General features: G+C 47.1%; 1 long non-coding RNA gene across 1 annotated transcript in view; it reads left to right on the top strand.

Moving 5' to 3' along the window:
- LOC135379025 (uncharacterized) overlaps positions 1-26,889 on the top strand; it is a 54,638-nt gene extending 27,749 nt beyond the window's left edge. The window contains exons 2-3 of the long non-coding RNA XR_010418672.1: positions 21,910-22,019; positions 26,824-26,889. This is a non-coding gene — a long non-coding RNA (uncharacterized LOC135379025). The remainder of the gene's footprint in view (positions 1-21,909; positions 22,020-26,823) is intronic.
- Positions 26,890-27,406: the final 517 nt, after the last annotated feature.

A 27,406-nucleotide genomic window follows, 5' to 3' on the forward strand; every position in this document is an offset into this window, starting at 1 on the left:
GTCGTGATTTCTTTGCCGTCTCTGCGCATTACAATCCGCAGGGCTTTTACTACACCCTGATCTTTCAGGCCTTCCTCGACCTCAGAGTTAGAAGAGTCGAGAAGCTCATGTTGTGATATTACGCCCTTTATGATGTTGAGTGTCCTATGTTCGGAAATCGTAACTGACACATCGCTGATTCGATTGATGGAGAGTAGCGTGGTGCTTTGCAGTTTCGTTTGTACTTCGATTTGTATGTCTCCTGTCGGCAGTTTCTTTGGTGTGTAGGATTTCCCAATGATTTTCTCAAGCTCCCTAGCAACGACAAACGGTGATATTTTGGTCAAAGGCTTCGTATTGTCTTCTCCGTGGATAATAAGAAACTTGGCAAACCAAGGTTCTGGAGTGAAGTCTAGTATCTGGGTTGGCTGTGCATCGGTGCGGTGCCGCTTGCGGCGCCGATCTTTATGTTTATAATTCTCAGAATCCATAAAAGGAAAGCACTGTTTCAGTGTAGCAGGCGTGTCACCCACCATCGAGCCCAACAAGGGGGCACGCCCCGCGCGCCACCACTGACCTCTACACTATACCCGAGTGCAGCTGCTGGAGAGTGAAAAGACTGCCCTAGGTTGACCCTTGCCGCCAAAGAAGGTGAAAAGCAGGAAAGATAGAAGGAGAAAAGAAGAAAGAAAAGTGACGAAAAGCGAGATGGCGACTAGCTGAATAGTCCTGGCTGGGCCTTCCAGGACCACCCGACTATGGGAAGCAGGGGCCAAAGCGGTGTGTTGTTTTCCCGGAGGGGCCCCGAAGGGTCCAAACCAACCTCCGAGTCCACTCAACTGCCAGGATCCACCTTTCCCCAGACACAGGAAAGCCACGCACAGCTATACATGGGGGTCTCCCTCCTGCGGCGACCCAACCTGAATGCAGGAGGGGCCACTGCGGCTGCGGCCGGGCGATGGGGGCGCCAAGTTCCCGACGCCGGGGCTGTCAAGTGGATTGGATTGGATGGGATGTCAAGTGTGGATTGAGTGGATACTTTCAGTATGATCTACTCTTCCGGTACATTGGAGGAACGCTCATTACGGCGATTACAACTAGTCCCAGCTTTGGACACGGAAGGAGCTTTTTGAGAAAAGGCGCTGATGATGCAGCCACCGATGGGGCTGCTCGACGTTCTATAGTTACAGTGGCATCTCAATTTTGGGGGGAACGCCTTTTGTGCCAAGGGAGTAACGGGACACTACTACTACTCCCGCATTGCTTGACGTTGGTGGATTCTTCTCGAATCTGTTCATTGTGTGCCCGTGCATACTTGGGATACGTCGACGTTGCGGCGGAAGCTCGGCCTTCGTCAGGACTACGGGGTGGCAATGATTGCTTGGAGCTTTTACACGCGTCTTGAACGACGTCAGAATCAGGAGGGCTGCTCCACCTGGCGGCTGTCGTAGGTCGAGCCCAGGAGTGCTGTGTCGAGTCTTGGTGGTGTCATCGCCATTGGAGTGGGGGTGGGGGTGGCTGGCACACCACTGAAAGTCCAGTGCAAAGCCAGTCAAGTGTACAAGGGAAAACAAATTAGCCAGAGCTCTTTGGCTGCACATATAACACCTCTTCATAAGTTAAACGTCGCCATGCGAGTACTGGACAGCTGTTTCGGCCATATTGGGCCATCGTCAGTAGTACGCAGGCAGGCAACTTTTGAGCGGATGGCGTCGGAAGGTCAAGTAGCACGTCATTCCTCCACTCAGGGTGTGCTAACACACCACTGAAAGTCCAGCGCAAAGCTAGTCAAGTGTATAAGGGGAACAAAATTAGCCAGAGCTCTTTGGCTGCACGTATAACACCTGTTCGTAAGTCAAACGTCGCCATGCCAGTACTGGACAGCTGCTTCGGCCTTATTGGGCCATCGTCAGCACTACGCAGGCAGGCAACTTTTGAGCGGATGGCGTCGGAAGGTCAAGTAGCACGTGATTCCTCCGGTCAGGGTGTGCTAACACACCACTGAAAGTCCAGTGCAAAGCTAGTCAAGTGTATAAGGGGGAAAAATAGCCAGAGCTCTTTGGCTGCACGTATAACACCTGTTCGTAAGTCAGACGTCGCCATGCCATTACTGGACAGCTGTTTCGGCCTTATTGGGCCATCGTCAGCACCACGCAGGCATGCAACTTTTGAAAGGATGGCGTCAGAAGGTCAAGTAGCACGTGATTCCTCCGGTCAGGGTGTGCTAACACACCACTGAAAGTCCAGTGCAAAGCTAGTCAAGTGTATAAGGGGAACAAAATTAGCCAGAGCTCTTTGGCTGCACGTATAACACCTGTTCGTAAGTCAAACGTCGCCATGCCAGTACTGGACAGCTGCTTCGGCCTTATTGGGCCATCGTCAGCACTACGCAGGCAGGCAACTTTTGAGCAGATGGCGTCGGAAGGTCAAGTAGCACGTGATTCCTCCGGTCAGGGAGTGCTAACACACCACTGAAAGTCCAGTGCAAAGCTAGTCAAGTGTATAAGGGGGAAAAAATAGCCAGAGCTCTTTGGCTGCACGTATAACACCTGTTCGTAAGTCAGACGTTGCCATGCCATTACTGGACAGCTGTTTCGGCCTTATTGGGCCATCGTCAGCACCACGCAGGCAGGCAACTTTTGAGCGGATGGCGTCAGAAGGTCAAGTAGCAAGTGATTCCTCCGGTCAGGGTGTGCTAACACACCACTGAAAGTCCAGTGCAAAGCTAGTCAAGTGTATATAAGGGGAACAAAATTAGCCAGAGCTCTTTGGCTGCACGTATAACACCTGTTCGTAAGTCAAACGTCGCCATGCCAGTACTGGACAGCTGCTTCGGCCTTATTGGGCCATCGTCAGCACTACGCAGGCAGGCAACTTTTGAGCGGATGGCGTCGGAAGGTCAAGTAGCACGTGATTCCTCCGGTCAGGGAGTGCTAACACACCACTGAAAGTCCAGTGCAAAGCTAGTCAAGTGTATGAGGGAAAAAAATTAGCCAGAGCTCTTTGGCTGCACGTATAACACCTGTTCGTAAGTCAGACGTCGCCATGCCATTACTGGACAGCTGTTTCGGCCTTATTGGGCCATCGTCAGCACCACGCAGGCAACTTTTGAGCGGATGGCGTCAGAAGGTCAAGTAGCACGTGATTCCTCCGGTCAGGGTGTGCTAACACACCACTGAAAGTCCAGTGCAAAGCTAGTCAAGTGTATAAGGGGAAAAAAAATTAGCCAGAGCTCTTTGGCTGCACGCATAATACCTGTTCGTAAGTCAAACGTCGCCATGCCAGTACCGGACAGCTGTTTCGGCCTTATTTCGGCCATTTCCTTGCTATTAACTGCGCGGGAGAGGCTTTGTGCGTTCAAGCGCTACAAGATAATTTCACTCGCACAACAAACCCCAGTTATTCTTGAAGCAGCATGGAAGTGGTAATGGACAGTGAATATGTGAATAATGCGAGCGAGTAACAACAGTGTGATGTCGCAAGGAAAATTCCATTCTTACGACGTTCTACAAAGCTTTCTTTACCATAAATTATTTGAACATATAGCAAGCTACTTATCCGCGTTGCTGTTGTTTGAATAAATAAATAAAGTGTAGCACTCATAAAAGCGCCGGCTACTCCACATTATGTAGTTAACATGTTTAACTTCTTCGCTAGCACACAAGGGGAATCAATGGGAGAATGGAATAAGCTAGTCAACTGGCTGGCCATCCCGAACCTATGATACAACGTGGCGCGGAATGTGGTGCTTTAAGCAACAATCTTTTCCAGCGCAAGGCATTTACGTGTATTATTATTCTATTGCTTTCGTTCTGTTGCTTAATTCCAATCAATGTGACGCCACTACAGCAATATGACGCGTTCAAATGACATGGTTGCTAACGTAGATGGGTAGAAATCCAGCGAACCGGTAGAGATGTAGGAAGGGAGTTGCCTCAGGACAGAAGCCGCCGATATTTCGAACAGAGACTGTTCTTCTTCTGGGCACCGTCCTCATCATTGGCATGGTATTTAAAGGGTTAGGTGTGACGTGTTTAAAGGTTCATGCGAATTGTGGGTCAACAGCCCGGAGGGAAGAAAGGGTCCGTACGGGTTTTTACGGCCGGAGTGAATGGCTGCTTTGTTAGAGTGTGGAGGGGATTATGTGAACGTAGTGATCTAGGCTACAGACCGGTTACAGAAAAATGGAAGGTTCACGAACACGTGGACGGAACGGGACAACAGGGAAGAATTGGCAAGCATAGCGAAAGATAAGCAGGTTATTGGTTACGTGGGGAAAACTCCAGAACGAGCAAAGTTTTTTTTTATATATATATATTTGTAATACAAAGTTGTGGCATGCAATAAAGAGAGCAGAAAGCAGTAGCCATGCAGAACATAACAGATGATAATGGCGGTAGAAGGGAAAAGCATATTTTATTTGTGAAGCGTTTCTAGGATGCCTTGTGATTCGTTGATACCGGACGGGTGAAGAGCGTTGAACGGCGCGGACAATCACTGATCAGATGGCGAGATTTCAATCGCCCGCAGCAATCTCCAGAACAGACTGGAACGATGTGAAGATAACGTAAGGTAATATCCACGTAAAAGTCAGCGCCCGTTCGAAGCGTAGCAGCAGTTCTTAGACGGGCACCCCCGTGATGCGAGCAGGACAGCCCTCAACGCTCACTCCCGATAATTCCAGTTAGAGCCGCTAGGGTGTCGTCCCTCTTTCTCCGCAGGCCGGCGCCGTGTCGAAGTTAAGTTTGGACGAGGCTGTACCATCACGTTTCAAAGCCAGAACAACAGGAAATGCCCAAGGGCTCTGAGACCTTTGAACTGCACCGGTTTGGGAGACGAAGAGTGACATCTGTGGATTGCAATTCCACATGCTGCGATACGCAATGTTTGTAAACACTGTCCCCGACATACAAATCTTAAGAAGTACGCTTGAAGGAAACCTCCGAAACTGGGACGTACGGGCGAGGGGAGCGCCATATTGAATCAGCTACTGTTGCCGTGGCGCATGCAAAAAAGGAATCCCGTAAGCATACAGCAAACACAACGCCAAAAATGTTTTTGGAACATTAACACACAGCCAGAATCCATGAAACCGTGAGATATATGAAAAAAAAAGAACACACACACACGAAGAAACAAAAACACGACCCGAACGCCACATGGCAGGTCCCCCAAGGTCGCCATTTTCCCATGCATTTGTTCCTATTCCGATGCGTGCAATGCCGGAGGTCGCCCTTAGATACCCCATTGTTACCAGACGTTGGCTTGCGTTTGATTGTAGCGCGCTAAAGATCCAGTTAAAGCACAATCCAAGCCAGGCCAAGTCACCGAAGGAGAAACGGACGACTGCGTCTGCGGCGCCACTGGCGGCGCCTGGTACGACAGGTACGCTGTGTGATGCACGCAGCCGTGCACTAGATCCTTCCGATCGCTCAACACGTTTAAAAACGCGACCAGAAAGTGAAACACGACACAGAAAGTTGTTATACGCGTTTTATTTGGACATATAAAGACTAGATTCATTCGCAGAAACAACAAAAACATTTTGCCGCTAAACTTAGCGCGCTGAAGTGATCCGGAACGGCAACAGTGGGGTATCTAGTGGCGGCCTTCTTCGTTGCACGCTTTTCCGAGGTGAGTTTGGGGGACCTGCCACATGGGGACGCTGTCTCCGCCGCTGCCTCAACCAGACAAACCAGCCTTGACTACAAGTGTGGATAGAGGCGGACACCCACAAAATACGTAGCCAAGGGAAGCAGAGGAGCAACCGAGCAGGTGTTGCAAGAGTTTTCGGAACTGTGGCTGCTTTCACGGGATAGAAATACACGACATTTCCTCGGCTGATTCAATATGGCTGTCTCCGAGCGCATACACTGAGAGAGGGAAGAGCCCCGTTCAAGTTCTTTACTCTCCTCCGATCCTCCTCCCCGCCTTTACTTCTAGCCTCTCTCCGTAAGATTTATATGGTCTCCGATAAGGGAAAGCATCCCAAGCAGCACAATGTACTGAAAGTCGAGTGCAATAGGGGTGGACGGGTAGGTGGAAGACCTTGAACGAACTGGTGAAACCAAAGAACATTGATAAGACACATACCGTCCACCCCTATTGCACTCGACTTTCGGTACATTGTGCTGCTTGGGATAGCTCCCGTGTCGATAAGGGCGATGTAATCTCTACCCAAAATTCGAACGGCGATCTTTGGTTCCTTATCCTCGGTGAAATCTCGGACAGAAAAAGCAAGAGGAGCCAAAGCATCTCTTTGCGTTACCCTACTGCTTGCAAAGCTAGTTTTTGACTGATCAAGGCCACAAATAGTAACCGTTTGCTTGCTTTGTTCGCAACTTGCCGACGTCGTTGAGCGAGCGATCATTCATGGACGCCGGCTGCGACCGTTTCCCGATGGCACATTGCGGGTGTTTGGTCTTTGTCGCGGGCATTGCCGACGAAAATGGTCAGGGCTGACGCAATTCCAACAGCCGTTGGGCGCTCCTGGCAGCGGGGGCGCAGGATGATGCCGCTGCCGCTGCCGTGGGGTTTCGCTCGCTGAAAGGCCAGGTTGACCGCGACTTCGGGGCGGGACGGGTCTGTCAAGGCACGTTCCTGCAGGGATTGTCCTCTGGTCATAGAGGAAGGGATCTAGGGCTCGGTGGGATGACTTCGCATTGTATGAATTACGGGGGTTGTCACCCAAATCTGTTGCATGCAGGCGTTCGACCGAGGCGGCTCCTCCCGACCACGCGCAACGCGGTTCCAACGTTAGCTCCGGGGGCGGAGTGGGCCGGTATTCGAGCTCAGCCAGGAGGTCGCCTTGTATTGAACGAGCCTCCTGGGCCAACGCCTCAAGGGTTTTAAAGCGATAGGCTCTTAAGTAGGGCCAGAAGCTCGGGTGGCACTGACGTATAGCCCGTGCGATGCGCTGCTCTTCCGTAGCAGTGGGATCCGCTCTGCTGTACAGATCTTATAATGCCAGAATGAATTCAGATAAGTTTTCCTCAGGATGTTGAGTATGCTTATGCAATTCCTCTAGGACACGTTATTCGTAATCCGGGGGAAGAAATTCGTTTTTGAAACTCTTCTGGAAGTCCTGAAAAGACGTAAACTCCTATTGCAACCGAAGCCAGCGGGCGGCGTCTCCGATCAAAACAACCTGCATGATGCGTTGGATTAGAACTTCGTTCGAAATTCCCATACCTGTCTGATAAGCTGTAAGGTCGTCCAGGAAGTCGGCAACAGATTTCTTACCGCTGTAACCTGAGGAGGTAGGCACCTGCAAGTTAAGTCGTAGAGGCGCTTGTGCCTGCGGCGGCGAAACCGACCCGTCATCCAGGCGTTGAACCACTAACGAACACAACTCCGTCATGCGTGACAGGAGCTCTGCCGTTGGAATGGCGTGAGACTGCGGCATGGACACCTTCGCCTTGTCAGCCATCAGCTCCGAGGGTTCGTCCACCGGGTGGGAGCTGAAAAACTCTAAGAAAAAACAGACGCGCAAACCCAAAAAGAAACAGCAATGAAACACAAACAACTGAACCGCAAACTAAAACAACTACTATAAACTAACCTAAAAACTATTACAAACTACGCAAGACGCGTGCCGCCTGCTCCCCGCCAGGAACAGACTAGCTCGGGCCTCACGGTGGGCGCCAGCTGTGGAAACCTAAATTCCCACAACCTCGGGGCGTCAGCTCGTTCGTTCCGCGCGCGAAGGAACAAGCAGCACAGACAAAAATTCAAACAAACAACATAGTTTATTTTACCTTCAACACAACTTCTCGTCTGGTTGTACGTTCGGCAGCAGGCAACCCCCCCCCAAAAAAAGGCCCCACGGATAACGAGCCCCGTGTTTTTCTCTCTTTTCGTCTCAGATAACCAGCGTGCCCTCTGGCGGAGGAGTATCCGGACGCCGGATCCGATAAATTAAGCAAACTAAACATCCACAGTAAAACCTGGATGAGTGTTTTTCAAACTTCTCGCTACCACTGTGTCTCCGTTAATAATCACGACTTGATAATCACGGCTTTCAACTACCCGTTACACCTGGCTTGCCGAAAGGTTCTGTACTCGGTCCTCTACTGTTACTAATCTACAACAATGACCTGACGAATTGCGTCTCATCGTCCATATAATTGTATGCGGATGACTGCGTCATTTACGGCGATATTAAATCTGACGATGGTACAGAGTTATTGCCGCCGTCTAGTCTAGCCGCCGTTGGTGTCAAAAATGGACAATGGAACTAAATATTACCAAATGCAGCCAGATGAGAATTACTCCTAAGCAGCTCTCGCTAGGACCATATGATATTGACAACATATTTCTTGATCAGGTCACATCATACAAATACCTTGGAGTAATCTTATCCTATATAACCTGTCCTGGAATGTACATGTATAGACTTCGTTATTCACAAAGCTAATGTCTCTCGTGGCTATACCTAAAACGTAACCGGGCACCCAGCGTGATGTTAATGAGGGAGCAACTTCCCTTTCAAACCTTAGAAACGCGGCGTAATATATAGCGAGTACTTACCTTTTTCGCAAGATATATTTTCATAACTATGTACTAAAACAGGAATTCATGTCCCCTCCGCACTATATCTCATTAAGAATGGATCACATTCATCAGGTTTTTGTACCCTCAGCCTCCATGACCATTTCCGCTAATTCGTTTATTCCTCGCACATCATTAAGTTGAATCATCTTCCCTCCTGAATTTGTAGTATTGTTCAGGGTGTTGGACCGAAGCCAAAGCCGAACCGAAAACCATACCCGAACCGAAACTTTCATGTCGAACCCGAACCAGAGCAAAAACAGAAAAAATAATAGCAGTAACCTCTTCGCAACGATACGGTTCGGACACAAAAGAAGTCAGCATAAGACTTAGATGGCTCTTAATCCGCGGACGTGGACACACTAGTCTTCATATTATAGATTTTCGCAAATTTTCACCGTACGTATAGTAAGTACGCTTTGAGCGTCTTTTTTAACACGTTGAAGCGCAGTTGTCCTTGTGAGCGCCGCGGCTAGCGCCCCATGCACGCGCTCCCCTTCAGAGAGGAGGCGCCATGCGGACGCTCGTCGAACGCCGGGTTTTCAAACAGCCGTCGCGGCCGTCCTCTGCTAGCAACTGCTGGATTTTCCGAAAGGTGATTGACCTGCCATCGTCCACGGAATGAAGCAGGAAAGGAGTAGAGACCAGTTGTGTGGCTCTATGAGTCGAATATATGATTAAGCAAGTGCCCATTGCAACGTTTCCCTTTACACGTGTGCACTAGAAATTAAACAAGTTAGAAACATGAAAGGTAGAAAAGAAGCATACTCAGAACGGTGCCTGTATGATTGGTGGTGGTTTTAAAAATAAATGTAGTCCTTCTTACTGGTAGTGGAATTGTGTCGTGACACATTGCCTTTGCGTTGTGGAATATCTGGTACACAGCTGCAAGCCCGGACAGGGCGAGACCGGCAGACGTGTTTTCGACATGCCTCAGTACGGTCTCACATCTATTCATACTGCGAATGCAGTGTGCCGCTCGGTACCGTCATCCATGCAAAAAGCTGTACATCATATTTGGCTTCCTCGTGTGTGTCTTGCTGGCACTATGCGTGTGAAAAAAGCGACTGGGAAACAGACAGTAGCAGGTCTACACCACTTCATCAGCGTGGATACTATTTGCAACTGTTCATCCATACCTTCTTTCTCTCGCAAGAGGAAGCACTTGGTCACTAAAAATGTCGATGCAGACAAAAGCTGTGAGCTATTAGCCACGTATTTCCTGATAAAAGCAACCAGGATAAATCAAAGCATAGGGAATAAAAGCGAGGATGATAAAAGCAGTTTTATGGGAGATGTAAAACGGAAATGTTGAACCGGTTCGCGTGGTTTGTGGCGGCAAACCGGTTTGCAGACCGGTTCGATTTTTGGCGCTACCGAACCGGAGCCGAACCCGTATTTTCTGCGGTTCGACACTCCGGTATTGTTTGCATTAACATTTTAACAATGTGTTACTTGATTATTTGTCGTGTATTGCATAACTAATTTGCACTCATAACATCTCACATCATCATCATTATTTAGTTGTCGGTCGTTTGATTGATCAATTACCAATATATTTCTGTGTTATTAATGTTCCCCTTCCTTTGTATTTTATTTTGTATAATGTTGATGTTCTTATTTATCTTCTAACCCACTCCCCTCTGTAGAGTTACTACCTTGAGGGTATTACAAATAAATAAATGAAATAAATAAAATGCGAAGGCCCGTACCGTACAACATGCACACCAAACGGACTTTGTGCAGCCTAACGGCACATGCACCGGTAGCAGACCTAGCAGTACTTGCACAGTAAAACGACAGAAATTTTTACCACACTGTATATGTATATGCATGCATGCGTGTGCGTGGGCGTGATGCTTTTGTACGCGTGTATTTGATAGTTACACTCCTCATAACCTGCAGTTCACAGAAGCCGTGTCTCGTACAGAATAATGCTGTCAAATAGCCCGATCTCGGACACTCGGTCAGCATCAAACCAAGGCTAAGACGAACGTCACCGCTCAGAGCAGTACGCCGGTGGAAACCTGGTTGGGGCTTAGCGACAAACTAATTTCCCCGTACGAAGGGAGTTGCCTCAGGACAGAAGCCGCCGATATTTCGAACAGAGACTGTTCTTCTTCTGGGCACCGTCCTCATCATTGGCATGGTATCTAAAGGGTTAGATGTGACGTGTTTAAAGGTTCATGCGAATTGTGGGTCAACAGCCCGGAGGGAAGAAAGGTTCCGTACGGGCTTTTACGGCCGGAGTGAATGGCTGCTTTGTTAGTGATCTAGGCTACAGACCGGTTACAGAAAAATGGAAGGTTCACGACCTGACCTGACTTCAAACCTGGCAGACTCCTTGGTCAATGCCAAAATCAACAAAACAAGCACTACGTTCACATAATCCCCTCCACACTCTAACAAAGCAGCCATTCACTCCGGCCGTAAAAGCCCGTACGGAACCTTTCTTCCCTCCGGGCTGTTGACCCACAATTCGCTCCTTTAAACACGTCACACCTAACCCTTTAAATACCATGCCAATGATGAGGACGGTGCCCAGAAGAAGAACAGTCTCTGTTCGAAATATCGGCGGCTTCTGTCCTGAGGCAACTCCCTTCCTACATTCTACCGGTTCGCTGGATTTCTACCCATCTAATTTCCCCGTACGTTAGCCAGTGTCATGTCAACTCTCCGACCTCTCATGTGTTGTAGAACCTCTGGGGAAGCGACATCAAATGGTGGCCTTAGACAAGTGGTTCCCAAACTTTACCCCCCTGCGACAAATCACAATTACAAGATATCGCGTCACGACCCCCCCCCCCCCCCCCCCCCCCGCTGATTTCGTGCAGCGAGCCGTAGTAGTAGCAGGCCCAGCAGTAGTCCTTCTGATCCGCTACCACGACCTTTTTTTTTGGGCCGAACAATACTGGACAGTGCATGGTCTCTATGGCATCTCTTCTTTGTAGTTTCTGATCCGATTCGTGACGCCCAGCTGAATCTGTCAACACCCCCTTGGGGTTGCGAACAACAGTTTAGGAAACACTGACTCAGTGTTTCCACCACGAGTTCGACTGAAGCAATAACGCAGAGGTCACTGTAACGGCAGTCTCTAGTCCACACGTGTTTCATGCACAGTAATATGGTAATCCCTTAAAACCGCGACCTACTGGCAACTACTGGAGTAACAGTAAAATAGGTGACTGTATTGATAAATTGTGCGGGCTGAACATAACAATAGTAACAAAACGAAGCGAATGCTTCGATGTTGTTTTAAATGTGTATATAAATCTGTAATAAACGCACGTATGTGCTTTGTACGTGGCTATTAAATGTATTTGTGAATTTCACTTATCATGTATGTTGGTGTCATTAGAATTTGCAACAAGAGCTGCATGGTTGCATTCACTGCAGGCTTGTTGGCTTTGATACGGCCCACAATATAAAAGTAACGGGAAAAGTCACGTGTTAATTTTTACTCGGTAATGTATTATATTTTTGATGAAGTAATTTGTAACGGTAAAGAATTACTTTTCGCGCAGTATAGTAACAGTAATTGTAATCAATTACTTTTTTTCGAGTAACGTGTACAACTCTGAGACTGAGTTAGTCTCTGCTGTGCACAGTGTTGCGCCGATCGTATTTGACATCTTATCCTAAATATTTTTTTGTAATATATTGTACATGTGGTGCATACAGTAACAGTAATGACGCGAACTGAGAGACGTCAGCATTTGGGGAAAAGTGAGCGAGTGCCTCTCCAGCACAAGATCACCTGTGCTTCTCGTGCTGGTAGATAACAAGATGATCTTTACTTGTGACGCACTCTTCCCTTTAACTTGCTTGGGGTGCACGGACAGCTGAATCACAAAGCTCCGACGCAAACTCATGGCGATTTCGGGTGATGCACCTGGTAATCCGAGCGAAAGCGCCCAGGGTCAGAGCATGCTCTGCACGGGAGTCGCTCTGGGGCAGTCATCACCCGAATTTGTCGGACGCTCTACCGCTCTTCTGCGAGGGTCGCTGCGCTCGCTACGCATTGTGCGTTAGTTGTGTTCGTGAACTTCCGGCATGTCGTTGGCATCGTCGCGCACTTTCACCTGATCACAAGCATAGCTTGCGGGAAGCAGGTCACATAATCTTTGTAATTCGCATTATCGGTGTCAATTGAACTTTCATCGCTACTACTTTCGTAAAGATCCATGCCGTCAATGGTAAACGCAACAAAGAAACAGATGACAGGCCATATGACAAGAAGACAGCCGCAGGAGCAATACGTAGCAGACGACACTCGCGAGGCGCATATATGCGCATGCTCGCCGTCGAGAGCGGAAGAAGAGAGTTGAGGGCGGTTTTGGCTCGGCCTCTCGCAGCAAGAGCCAAAAAAGTGCTCTTGGGGCGAGCGAACTGCTCCGTAGTGCATCATCCGAACACGCGGCTCTTGATCTGGCCGCACCACCCGAATTTACCGCTCGGGTTCGGGGCAGAAAAAAGTGCCCCAAATGCATCACCCGAAATCGCCATCAGACGACTAAAACAACGTCTATTGAATATCATCAATCATACACGTGCCCTGCAGGCACGTACGTGCAGGCAAGAAAAATGACAGTGAAACACATTGTCATCCCACTACCATTAAAGCCCGTTGTGTCCTCATGTTTGTCTTTCATGCTGCTCGGGCATTGTGCAGGTGCATCAATATTGCAATGTCAATACTGCAATAGGGCGAAAGCAGCGGGGGAAATGAGATAGCTGAACGCTTTCTCCGCATTTCCTCCTTGCTACTCATCGACATGTTAGTGAACGATTTTGTTGTTTTCTACTTGTGCCTCTTCCCGGCTATCAGTGCGGCTCTTGGAACTCCGTACAATATTTGTGACGTAGACCCAAAGACAGGTAATGCAGGTGTCATTATTTAGAGGAGTTGTAAGCTGTGTAAGCGGTCTGACACCACTAATGGTGCGGTGGGTTTAGCGAACGTGCATACGTGTCGAGCTCGTAAATTTCATTTCACAGATTTGTAGTGAAAACAAGAGAGCAGTAAAAGTCACAGTAGCCAGTCTGTTACCACGTGTAGAGTACTAGAAAGTACAATAAAAAAATGGCTAGGAAGCAAGCGAGCTGGTGAAGATGATGCGTAATGTAAAAACCCCGAGACTAGGGAACACGAAGGGACAGACACAACACGAAGTCTCATACACAGCTGAAAATTTTACTTCACATACAAGAAATATACAAAAACAGAAGGGAAGGGAACAACCAGTTGAGGACAAAATAGGAGGTCATTTCGGGGGAACGAGCAGTCTGTTCAAGGCCGGACCAAGGATTACGGATGGGTTGCTGACACAGTTCCCACAAGAAGTTATGAAAAAGGTCTCTCTCAAAAGCCTTCTGTGAGGGTCCACTTCGGATGCCTTTACAATTGTTTCATCCCATAGAGGGAGAGTGTAATTGACAACGCTGTATTATCATTTATGTCCTCTCTGTCTTCAAATGATGTCGTTGTAAAAAGGTTTGTAGATGATCTGGTTTTCATTTCCACCAATGAGAGTGTTATTGATCAGTGTAAAAATGTAGTTGTGTCCGCGGCCCCAGAGCTTGAGTTTACCAGTGAGTTCCCCACTGTTGGCGTGCTTCAGTTTCTTGATATCAGGCTCTTGTTACAGTCCGCTCTTTGTTGGTCTTACGGCAAATCTCAAGCTAAACCCATTTTGCCCGCTTCAAGTTGTCATTCTAAAACTGTAAAAAGGTATCCTATCAAATGCCGTAAAAAAATCTTGTCATCATATCATTCCCTCTGTGGAAAGTCCGCTTCTCCGTTTAAATGATGCTGGTTACCCCCATCATATGGTACTTGGTGCTTTAAATGTTTTGTTAAACACCTTGCTTCCTGGTTCGCCTGAAACTAAGCCCTCTGTCCCCAAACGGGTGGTTTTACCTTACTTTCACCAAGTGTCTCACAACTTGTTAGCCGTTGCGAAGAAGTTTCAAGTCAGCCTCGTTTTCAAGAATAACTTCCGCCTTGACCGCCTTACGCCAAACCTGAAGTTTTTTGCAAGAATCACCGGAATAAATTTGTCCCCTGTTCTTCAAACGTTGTTTACCAGATCCCCTTAGCTTGTGGTTTCTGTTATATTGGCCAGACAAAACGTTGCTTAAATGATCGTTTGAGAGAGCATTCATTAAAAGTAAAAAATAAAGCTTCACACTCTGAAATTGCAAAACATTTGGAAGAATGCTCAGATTGCTTCCCTCGATGGGATGAAACAATGGTAAAGGCATCCGAAGTGGACCCTCACAGAAGGCTTTTGAGAGAGACCCTTTTCATAACTTCTTGTGGGAACTGTGGCAGCAAACCATCCGTAATCCTTGGTCCAGCTCTGAACAGACTGTTCGTTCCCCCGAAATGACCTCCTATTTTGTCCTCAACTGGTTGTTCCCTTCCCTTCTGTTTGTATATATTTCTTGTATGTGAAGTAAAATTTTCAGCTGTGTTTGAGACTTCGTGTTGTGTCTGTCCCTTCGTGTTCCCTAGTCTCGGGGTTTTTACTTTATGCATTATGCACTAGAAAGTATTTTCGGCGAATCTCAATGTCTATCTCAAAACCTGGCGTAAAAGGGGGCAACAAATAACTCTGATCCAAGGCCAACCTTTGCAGAGTGCCACTCCCGACATCTGGAAAACGCGGGACGTATGCCTTTTTGTGACAATAATCATAACTATGACATTCGGCATAATCGTTGACTGCGAGCGTGCCATGCGGCCAAGTTCCATTACGAGAGTGCATTCAATTACATTCTTAAAAACTCACAACTGTAACAGACGAAAAAAAAAAAAAAAAAAAGGAGAACGACGGCGCAATGGTGGCAACGAGTCTGAGAACGTGGGAATCTGTGCTCTTTGCTACAACAATACGCATAAGAGGATTTGGGCGGTGATTCTATCCGAAATGTGCACCCGACTCTGTGAACACCGCAGCCGCTCTTCGCGGAGAAGACAGATTACCAGGGTCGCTCCTCTGGCCGTGGTTGTCCTTGAAGTGTTTTTGATATTCTTGCAGTTTTGATCCTCGTGTATTGTATATCCATGATCATTTCCTCCTACAGCTATGCGATGTGTATGATATTCTCATCTCCTCTCTCTATTTGGTATTTTTGTTTCAAGCAATAAATATATTTGAAGATTGATGTTTGGCCGGTTTCACGTCAATTCAGGCAGGGAGGTCCCACCGACCTCTTGGATTTTTATTATTTTTTTATATTTAGAAGCTCGTCGTACGTGATGACGAACAGTGGTAAAACGAATAATTTATACAAAATATTTTTCACGAAAAAAAAAATGCAGAAAATCCGGCCCTGAATTCGAGTGTTTCAGTTTTGCCGTGTTTGCACGCGTATATCTCCCGAGTCTTAAAAGATACTGCAGTCAATTTTTTTTATGCTGTAGTATGCCTACAGGCAAGCAGTCCGAGCGCAAATTTTGGCGCGCAGGAGCAACGCTCTGTGATATAAAAAATGGCGAACATACTTTCTCGTGCGGTTTTGGTCCAATTTCGACGCGTGATTTCTCTGACTGTAGATATTCTTCACTACCCTATTTGGTAACACTTCACTCAGCTTTTAATGCTCTTTCATCTGGTATATATATCGTGCGTGTACCCCCTACAGGTATCTGCTGAGACAGGCAAATGTCAAGGTATATTTCGAAAAAACAAGGATTTTGAGCGTCCGTTTCTCGAAAAGGCCCCTTTTTATTTCCTTTATATTTTGCCAGGACATGGCCCGACGTTAGACCTTCCATCTTACGTTAAAAAATTCTGCTTCAAAAGGCGTACACTGGCAATTGGCGCGTTAAAACGCGGCCCTAGTCTGCGTGCGTACGTGTCGGAGCCCGGCTGCCTGTACCGCGGGATGGCGGGCCTCGTGTCGATGCTCCCTTTGTTTGAGCAAGGTTGTCTGGCCTTAGCCTTACCTGAGCTATTCGTAAGCAAACTTTTGACGTCCTGCTGAAGAAATAATTCACTTCTGGGAGCTAGTGATTTCCAACAAAGCATCATAATGAAATCCTACGTTGCCGTAAAGCCGTATTTCAAAGGCTAGGTCAAACTTAATGGTCAGCGAAGGTAAAACCTCACTCTTGCAAGCTCCGTACACGGTGATACCAATACTGCACAAATAAATATCGAGTTAGGAATTGCTTTTTTTTTCAGGGTTCCCGCAAGTTCCTGCGAAGCTTGCGTTACTTCATTTTACGATATTTTTAAGTTATGCAGAGGGCTTTTAGCACGAAATGCGTGTGCTGTGCTGAACTTGCAGCAGTACATTTCTTCTCAGGGCTAGGGAAGTGGGCGGGTTCTTGCATTTGTCATAGTTACATTAGATACGTTCAGAGCAGAGCCATACGGGAGACGCACCTAATGCACATCGACTTCGCTCAAAACTGGACAGTAGCCATGCATAGCGAACTACAAGCGTGCCACTGCGGAAAACAGATTTCCATATTCACATGTGTGGTAACAGCTGGCACGGAAACGCACAGTTTTGGTGTGGTGAGCGAAGACTTCTGTCACGATTCAGCACGGTCACTGTTAGCTTCCATAGCTATTGAAGAATGCCTTGACGAGAATGTTCCTCTTGCAGCTAATGATTTACGTGTCAGATGGAGCGGCGAGCCATTTTAAAAATCGGCATAGGGTCTATATCAGCTCTCCAAATCTACTTTTGCGAGCGCGACATGGCTGTTCAGGAACAGGCCACGACAAAAGTGCGTGTGACAGGATCGGTGCACATGATCGGTGTGACAGGAATCAAGCACCATGCCATGACACCTAACTTGCGTTCAATCGAGCGAGACGTCATCTTAGAGTCACAATATGTGATAACGTGCTTGCCAAAACACCTAACGTGCGTCCACTTACTCCATGTACGGGCTGAGGACGTGGCTTCTTTTACAATGCAAAAGAAAAAACAGTGGGTAAACCTATACCGCATCAAAGTGGCATACAGGGTTCGCATGCGTGGAAAGCAAGACACCGGAAAGTCTAGGCCGAGAAACATTCATAGCTAGTACTGTGGACAGTGAGTGCAGAAGACTGACGTTTTCATAGAAAATTAGTGAAATCATTTGTCGCTGTCATTGCAAAATACTGCCTTTTCGCAGTCTTGTAATTATATCGACATAAACTACCACTTTTGATTACACAAAGTTGTCCCTTTTTTGTACGACATCGACAGGAGGCCCGCCATCCCACGGTACCGGCAGCCGGGCTCCGACAAGTACGCACGCAGACTAGGGACGCGTTTTAACGGGCTAATCGCCAGTGTATGTCTTTTGAAGCAGGATGTTTTTACGTAAGATGAAAGGTCTAAGATCGGGCCGTGTCCTGGCAAAATATAAATGAAATAAAAAGGGGCCTTTTCGAGAAACGGACGCTCAAAATCCTTGTTTTTTCGAAATATACCTTGACATTTGCCTGTCTCAGCAGATACCTGTAGGGGGTACACGCACGATATATATACCAGATGAAAGAGCATTAAAAGCTGAGTGAAGTGATACTAAATAGGGTAGTGAAGAATATCTACAGTCAGAGAAATCACGCGTCGAAATTGCAACAAAACCGCACGAGAGAGCATGTTCGCCATTTTTTATATCATGGAGCGTTGCTCCTGCGCGCCAAAATTTGCGCTTGGACTGCCGGCCTGTAGGCCTACTAAAGTATTAAAAAAATTTCACTGCAGTATCTTTTAAGACTCGGGAGATATACGCGTGCAAACAGGGCAAAACTGGAGCACTCGAATTCAGGGCCGGATTTTCTGGAGTTTTTTGCGCGAAAACTATTCCGTAGAAATTCTTCATTTTACCGCTGTTGGTCATCATGTACGATGAGCTTCTAAATATAAAAAAATAATGAAAATCCAAGAGGTCGATGGGACCTCCCTGCCTGAACTGACGTGAAACCGGCCATTTGTGAAATAAGAAATTTATCAATCAATCAATAAATATTTAAGATAGTAGCAGGTGCGGCTCTCTTTGAGACAGTTTTAGTTATTTCTCGCTTTCTGTGAGAACCATTAGACAGGTCTAGCGGTAGTTTCTTCACATATTTTTAAGTGCCTTCCAGAAATATACCTCGTTTTTTTTTGTGATTGTAAACAAAAGTATCAAATTACATATTTTCCTCTTCGTACCCCGCACAAAGTCTAAGTTTAAGATATCGAAAAGGGTACGCTTGACTGCACGCATAAATGTGCCCGAAATATATGGTACACACTTCCGGCACCGACCAGATGCTTCAACCACGTACTTTGTGACACTGCACTTTGCTGGCTGTACACTGAACACACTCTGATTGCTGTTGAAGCAAACACATCGGCAGCTTGACAGTACGACTGCACGCGCAGTCTCATTATGACCACAGTCAGATCGCCACACCCTTCCTAATGAGGCTTGTGCGCGTGACGTCACGCGCAGCCTTTGCGCGCCTTGGAGCCACGTGACATGGGAAAAACATGGGGATGCTTCAGAGGCGTCTTTCTTTGGGCCGAATGAGGCAGCACCGTATGTTTTTACAATTTTCTCTCGTAATTGCACGCATACCGCAACAACTCACGGGATGCCCTCCTACTGTGACTTCAGACTGCAATATGTTTTCCAATGTCACGTGACCAAACATGACGTCACTGCCAAGCCTCATTGCGGGACTTAACAACGAGGCAGCAGCCCCGGCAGGCCACCCGCATGGAGGCCACAAACACGTAAGCCTCCAACGCCAATAATCAACGAAATAGGTGTTGTGGTCAGGATGGACGTACGGACGTTGATTTGATTTAATTGCGAGGCGTCTTAAACAATAGCGTGCGGTACCGCTGAACCGCGCAAGACGAGGAAAACTGATCTGCAACTCTTGTTTTGCACCTTGTGTAGCACAAGCAGAGCAGCAGGAAAGTACTATCCACGGGGCTGCTCTCCACTTGGCCTACAACCCCGTTCTTTGTGAGTGCCGCGAAGCAACTATAACTATCGGTGAAGTTAAGACGTGCACTAATGGGGAGAGGGCAGCAGGAAGGACCGGGTTGCAGGGTGGTGAGTACGCGCAGTGAGACGATTCTCGAGTAACTAGCCGATGTCCGTGTGTAAAGTCTTCCGGAAAACCCAGGGATATCCCCAGGCAGCAGAGGCGGTGGAAGGATTCCAACCTACTCCTTCACAGTCTTCAGCACGACGTTGCCTAGCAACAGCGAACGGACGCTTTTACCTAGGGAGCCTCAACACTAGCCCCCTGTGCATTGGGTGGAGTCACCCTTTGTAGAAGCGAATGTCGCCATATTGACTCCCACGCTTACCATGTACGAATGCTGTGTACCGATCTCTCCAACTTTGTGAAACCGCCTTTGCTACGGATTTACTCAACTCTAAAATGCAGTGTGTCGCAAAGCGTTACCGCTGCACTCTTGTGAACGTATCGCGAGCTGTGCGTGGGAGTCAATATGGCGGAAATTCGCGGCAGACTGCGCGGTTGTCGTCACTCTACTCAGAGGTAGGTACGTTCGATTAGGCCTGCACTCCTTGAACCAGTTCAGGGCGGTGCAGGGCCAGTTCTGAACTACCGCAGCACTAGGCCAGCTCCAGTTCAACGGTGCAACACTAGTGCCGCCGCGAAACGAATATCGAAGTGCAGCGCTAGTGCAGGCCTTCTGCTCTCCGCGAGTCTTAACATCGCTACAGATTGTAAGATCGCGTGTGACATTTCAGTCACACGTGCATTGCTGCTTTTTAATTTCGAAAACAACGAACTGTTCAACAATTGTGCAAACAGCCATGGAACTTGTGGATTCTGACAGCGAGGACGAAGAATTCGACGACGTGGTAACCGTGATAGCGTTGAATCTTCTGCGAACTGACAGGAACCGTGTACCAATGTACACCGAAACTGTAGTGAATCGTTATTTCGACTTCGAATTCAAACGCCTCTTCCGGCACTTCTGTTAACTATTATGTGCCTTGTGTCGTCTGCTGCCATTGCCGCCATTACTCTGCACTACCGTTGAACTGACCCTTGCGGGAGTGCAGAGTTTCCTTACACTAGGGCTACACTTGGCGTGCACTGGTTTGAAACGAACGAGACGGCGCAGGGGGCGCTCGGCTGCACTGGCGAAACGAACGGGCGAGTGCAGCACCACCGGAACTGGTTCAGGCAGTGCAGGCCTAATCGAACGTACCTAGTATTTAGGCACCCTACTTTGAGCCGCTAGGGCAGGCCTCTGGTGACTTGTTCCAGTTAGTTCCTCAGTTTCCTGAGATGGCACATTAGCTTTCAACGATTATCCAGGCAGCTGTAAAACCGATACCGGATAATTAGTGTTGTCCTTATATGTTGCTGGCTCGTAATTAAATGCATCGTGCCGACTATGTGTTCAGTAAAACTTTAGTTGTTAGAAGGCCGAGTTTGTCTCCCGTGTCATCGAGGTTTCTCCTTTCCACGCTATGAACCAGTCGTATGTATCAGCTCCAACTCTCTCGAGACAGCGCTAAATTAGACATTGGTGACGGTGCCGTTGAGGGGAATCTCATCACCGTTCCTTCCAGGGGGGGGGGGGGGGCGTGGTTCTCTTGGCGTTTTTCACTTAGTTGGTTTTCAGTTACCACAGATATGCCAAGGCGTCGGCTGGCGTTCGTTTGGGAATGACTTATACCGGCAGGAAGTCGAGATCGCCCTTCGCATAACGTGCGACAGGAATGTCAAGACAAGCGGTGATAGATACCACTAATCTTCGTGACCACTTGAGCAGATGGTATGTATCCGTAGAAACACAAAATTTACGAGTGACACAAGTTAGCAGCACTCCTCTCCACGTCGACATCGTGCTGTGTGCCGACAAGAAGGGCAACCTTTTTCGAGTGTTGAAGTAAAGGCCTGATGTTTTTTTTTTTTTTTCAAATACCGGTACACCGATATTTCTTATCAAAATAACGATGCAACAATAGAATGCCGATATATACATAGATATTTAATCGATTTTGTCAATTATTCTTTTGCGACGTTGATGTGTATGGATATCGAATTCGAGTTTCGATATTTTTGCATCACTGCAAGGCGGTCTCTCTGCTATCCTGCGCCACATGCAGCGCCACAGCTCGTTGAACTAACGCGTCTTCGGTCATTCTTTTCTCGACAGCTGGAACACATAGTTTCCCATTCTCCACAAATATTTACGTTCCACCGTCGTTCTGACCCCTATACTTTGCAGAGCGGTCAAAAGTAATGCCGGATGCGGTTCAACTGTTTAACGTTATGTCGACCGCAAGTGTGTCATTTCCAGTCTGTGTCTTGTAGCGAATAACAACTAAGATAAATACGAATGCACATTTCCTGACACCCTTTTTTTTTTCTTTGCCAGCGATGTTTCACGCAACAGCCATTGGACGGGCAACGCAACGCATATTTGACGCATGTTTTCAAATAATGAAGGACCTTCACAAGAAACCCGACGCGAAAATGTTCAACGATGTGAGTATGCTGCAAAATATTGAATGCAGGCTTTTCGTCAGAGTGCTGCACAAGATGAATAGTACACATAAACAACACGTATACAAACGATTTTCACTATGCAATACAGGTTCACGTTACATCAGCCTACTTGCACATAGACTATTCCAACAATACTATTCCAACTATTCCAACTTGCGGGAACCGGGGAGGGATACCGCAACAAACATTTGGCGCCATCTCTCGACGCAAATGGAAGAGAAATGCTGTTTTGTGAGCCCCTGTATGAAGATTTCTTCGCAGAAGGAGAACGGACGTGCCTTAACATATATTTAACCGATAAGATTACATTTTTATTGTAATGAAATATTTTTTTTCCCATTCAACGATGGACGGGAGCGGCGAAAATAGACGCAGAATACAGATAGACGAGCCCACCAACCCCTACAACAATACGTAATAGCAGCAGCAGAGTATGTGCATATGAACCGCAATTTTAAATAATACGCACACATTTTGTGCAATCTACCGCAGCACTTAACTAGTAGGTGTATGAAACGGAATCCCAAAAAGTTAGCGGTCTACCTGCTAGCGTGCCGAGAGGGAATGTGGTAGCAATCGTGAATTGCTATGTAAATCCGGGGATGATTTTGAATTGCGCGTAATGGTGTAGAGACATCAGTCATATATGCTGGAGCATAACTGCAATGCGTTATGATGTAACACTAGAGAAGACAACTCGCTATGGGCTTGACGGTAAGTAAAACTTGGTCGCACCGGGACTACCGACGAAGTTATAAAGTTAATGTGATATCCACAGGGAGTGACGTTTTCGGATTAAACGCCTTTCTCAGATTTGGGGGGGGGGGGGTAAAAATCGGGCGCTATTTTTAAATCTGTAATTCGGGGAGAAATCCGGCGATAACTGTTCCTTCGTGTGTTATCGGGTGTTTTTATTTCTCCTCTTGTCTATTAAGCCCTTTCCTATTTCCTTTCCTTTTTTGTTGTTGTTGTTTTTTACGGGATCGTGAAGTTCCGGCGGTAAACCCCGAAGGCATAGACAGTGTTGACACACATGGGTGTATTGTTGGGAACATAAGTGACCCATTCTTACATGTTTTACACGTGGCGACTTCATTCGTCCTCAGAGGAAACGTCACTTGATGTGACTGGAATTCAGGGAGAAATCGGGTTTCCGATTCCGGGAAATCCGAATTGGTCGGAGGTCAGTTCGGGGGGGGGGGGAAGGGAATAACCGGGCGGAATCGGGTTTAACCCGAAAAAGTCATTCCTAGATATCCACTAGGAGATATCTTCCAATAACAACCCCCCCCCAAAAAAAAAAGTTTTTCTCTGTGTGTGTGTGTTAGCAAAACATCGAATTTGAAACCAACTGCCAGCTTTCGGTTGAAACGGGTCTTTCCTGCTTCTCCGCTTCCAATGAAGTAATTTGCATTGTCCGCGGGATTCGAAATTGCTCAGCTGACGGCGTCGCGAGACTGATTGCAATCCGATAACACCGAGAGCATGCATGAAGAAGTTTCTACCGACTGTTCCGCAGCAGATTGCGAATCGGAAAACCGGATTTTGTAACCTAGAGCCTGCATCTATAATCGACTCCAGTGACGTCTGTCCTCACACTGTTGCCTGAATTCAACCGGGTGCGCACAGGCTGCCGCAAAATCCGGTGAAACACGTTTTCTAACGTTCCTGACTGTTTCAAAACGAAATATTCCGGTTACATGTATTTCAGGCACACACTATTCTGATCGCACCTGCAGTTCAACCGCCCTTTTTGTCAGAGCACCACCTTGAAGTAGCACCCATAACCATCTCGTAGAGCAGTTGCCCGATGTGAAAGTGAAGGAACCGCGAGCCCGCCGTTTGCCCTTAATTAGTTTCAAGGTCGATGAACACTCGAATTGTCCACCTCCCTCCTGCACATCCCTATAGGGGGCACGAGGTTCCTGCGAGGAAGTCGTAGACCCCATGCTAATACGGAGACCTTTTTCCTTACAGCGGCCAGGAAGAACTCTAGTCGTATCATAGTAGTACTATTGCACATTAGTTCTGATATGCTTTACAGAATCGGTACGTTAGTTCACCCTGTCAAGTCCACAATGAACCTCAAAGTCCATCCTCGCCGGTTTGCCGGTGGCAAACACACCGACTGTATGATACCCACTTTTTTTCGTCTCTTTCGATAGCCATTCATTTTAATGAGCTGTACTTCACATGAAACCTGTGGCGATGACGACAGGCCCGAATAGATTTACTGCAACGCGGACACACATGCCACTAACAATGGGAAGTCCGAGAACGACCGTTTGGTGTCGGAATGCACATGCCACGACGAAGCATGATGTCACTCTCCCGGCTTGGCAGCATCGCTCGTAAGGTGTAGTACAACGTGGGTTTCCAATACCCGCAGCTGCCTCGTGATAACTTCCCCTCGCGGACACGCCCGGTGCTATGCATTACTACGCACGAACTGTATACGGTGAAAGGTGAGCCGTCATCAGCTTGTCCGCGCCCACAGTTCCCGTGGCGCCATCCATCGTCCCAGCTGGGTTTTCAGCGCATGGAACAGCAATTTGTGTACTGCGAGTCCACGGTCGCTATCGCATTAAAAGTACACAGATATCATCACTCGCAGTAACGAAACTCACTTAACTATGAGCCATTATATCTTGTCATTTTAGCCATTATCATTTCGCATATTTAGTCTTCATACCCTTTCGAAGGCAGAACGTTTCAACAATCCCATATTATCGCGACATCCCCATCAAGAATGGCGTACTACATAGGGAGGCAGCAGTGTCCTCGAATATTTTCTACGACGTGTTTCTGACCACGAGAGTCACTAAATAAGCTTCACTTCAGAGTATCGACACTGAGGTCCGAGGGAGAGCAGGAGCTCCATCTTGTTTCCGCACCACACCGGTACAATCCCCGTTTGAGGATCAAAGACGGCTAACATAATGCTCGTTGTGGGATAGAGAAGGGTCTATGATTGTTGTGCGATAATCCATATATTGTCAACCACAGCACCCCGAGGCTGTCAAGGCGAACTCAAGGCCGTCAACTGCTGCTTGTAAACGAAAGGAACATTTCACCCGCGCACGATACATGGCATCGTGCGCTAAAGTGCGCAGTGCGCGTGCGCGTGGGTAGCGTGGCGCGGGAACAAGATGGCGCATGCTCCCTCTTGGAACTCTGTGTCGATACTCTGAAGCGTAGCTTATTTAGTGACACTACTGACCAGTCTTGGGTAAGTTACTTCTAAAAAGTAACTGAGTTACAGTTACAGTTTATCTGCCAAAAATAGTAACTAAGTTACAGTTATAGTTACTTTCTTGGTCGAGTAGCTAGTTACAGTTACTGAGAGAAAGTAACTTAGTTACATTACAGTTACTTTTTATAAAAATGTCCATGAGAGGGTGATACAATTCTTGAAAACATACATTTATTTACATTTACTCAAGTGCAATAAAAGTTGTTTTGCACTTAACCAGAAGCAGTATAAGTTAATACGCGGTTATCCCACACGGAAAAATACGACATGTGCATGCGACCTGGCGCATCACGGTGAAAAGGAGAGCACGATGATACGCACATGTTTCGTAACGTGCAGAGAGTGAGACATATGCAAGAAGAAGGAACTCGCCTCAAGATGCTTTTTCAGGTTTGAAGTTGACGTCCTGCTTGCCGAGTACGTCTTATTCCATAGCTTGCACTTTACAGTTAAATTATTCTCGTCCTTCCATGATAAAAACTCGAAGGTCGCTTCATAGAGCGGCTTCGGAAGCTTATGGTAGCAGCAACCGGAGCAGAATTAGCCATTGTACTGGTCGGAGCGCAAGTGAGCTGACCGGAAAGTTTCCTTTGTGCATAATGATTCCCTTGTCCATATCCACAGGAGGCAGGATCCCGTGGTAGGGCAGTGACACTGTTACTCACATATGACCCACTCCGACCGTTGAGGGTCACTTCAACAAATTTCTGTTCGCAAAGCTGGAATTCCCTGCTTGGTCAAGAGCCCAAGGCACGGGGCACATACCGGTTACGGATAACAGGAAGCAAGTAACTGTTAGGGGGAAGTAGGGGAAGGTAGAGTAAAGAAAAAAAAGGAACGACATTTATTCGAGTAACTAGTTACATTTTGCGGTTCCTTTCACAGAAATAGTAACTAGTTACAGTTAAAGGCTACTTCTCTGGAAACGTAACTAGTTACCCCCAAAAGTAACTAGTTACCGTTACATGTTAAAAGTAACTTAGTTACTACCCAAGACTGCTACTGACCACTAGTCTGAATGACGAATGAATTTAGTGACCACAAATTCCGCGAGGCTTTCAAGGAACGTAGGTCTGTAACAAACAGTTACGACATCCGCGGAGCACTTGAGTGATGTGTAGTAGACGAAGTCCGATCCCTGTCGATCCTGCTTCAACTTCATTCAGGAATCTCTCAAGGTGAACCACGGAAAGGCAAACGATGATCGCCGTAAAGGTCAGGAGGATTCCACAGCAAGAAGGACACTCCGTACGAGATAAAGTGCATTGGATGTTCCTCCCTTCTCCCCCAACGTACTGTCTGCCACATACTTACCAAATTCGCAAAAACACGGCAGTCACAAATGTTGCACATAAATCGTGTTATGGTATTCTGAAGAGCACCCTGCTCTTCTGCTCGAAGAGCAATGATGACACTTCTTGCACCACGTCTGATATTCCTGTTCGTTGCTTGTCTTCGTTCTCACTTTTTCCGTCAAGGTGTCGATTCAACAACTTGTTCGCACATTTGCTTCCCATGTTTCTCCATCAGATCATAAAGTTTGGATGCGAGAATGGGTACATCTGCGTCGAAAAGTTTGGAGAGGAAGTCCCAAAGGTAAGACCTAATATGAACACAGACATGCATTGAGCGAAAAATAAATATCCTAAAAGAAGAAGCAAGGTTCTGGCTTTCTCAAACACATAGAGGTTGTTCCAGACGAACGTGTAGAAAAAAAACCTAACGAGGGCCGGAAACCAAGAGGTCTGTGTTCGATCTATATGGCGCTTGCTGGATTTTGCGACAATTGCCAAAATTTGAATATGTTTGGGGACAACGTTGCACTCAGATGTAATATACTCACAGTTGTTCCTGATCCGTAACGATGTCATACATTGTATTATTCCTTCACTTTCATTGCCTTTCTCAAATCCACAATCTGTGAAGTTGCAAAGGAAATCAGAGGTGGGAGGAATCACAATATATCAATCCGCAAATGGATTAAATGGGACTAGCCCGTTATATGACTCACCCCTGTTTCTATTGAAGAAAAAAAAATGAAATGTCGTTCAGGATTGTTCGGAAACCTGATGAGTTTTTCATGTATACCAGGGAGACCCCATTGTTGAAAAGA

The sequence above is a fragment of the Ornithodoros turicata genome, chromosome 1 (genome assembly GCF_037126465.1).
Source record: "Ornithodoros turicata isolate Travis chromosome 1, ASM3712646v1, whole genome shotgun sequence".
Lineage (NCBI taxonomy): Eukaryota > Metazoa > Arthropoda > Arachnida > Ixodida > Argasidae > Ornithodoros > Ornithodoros turicata.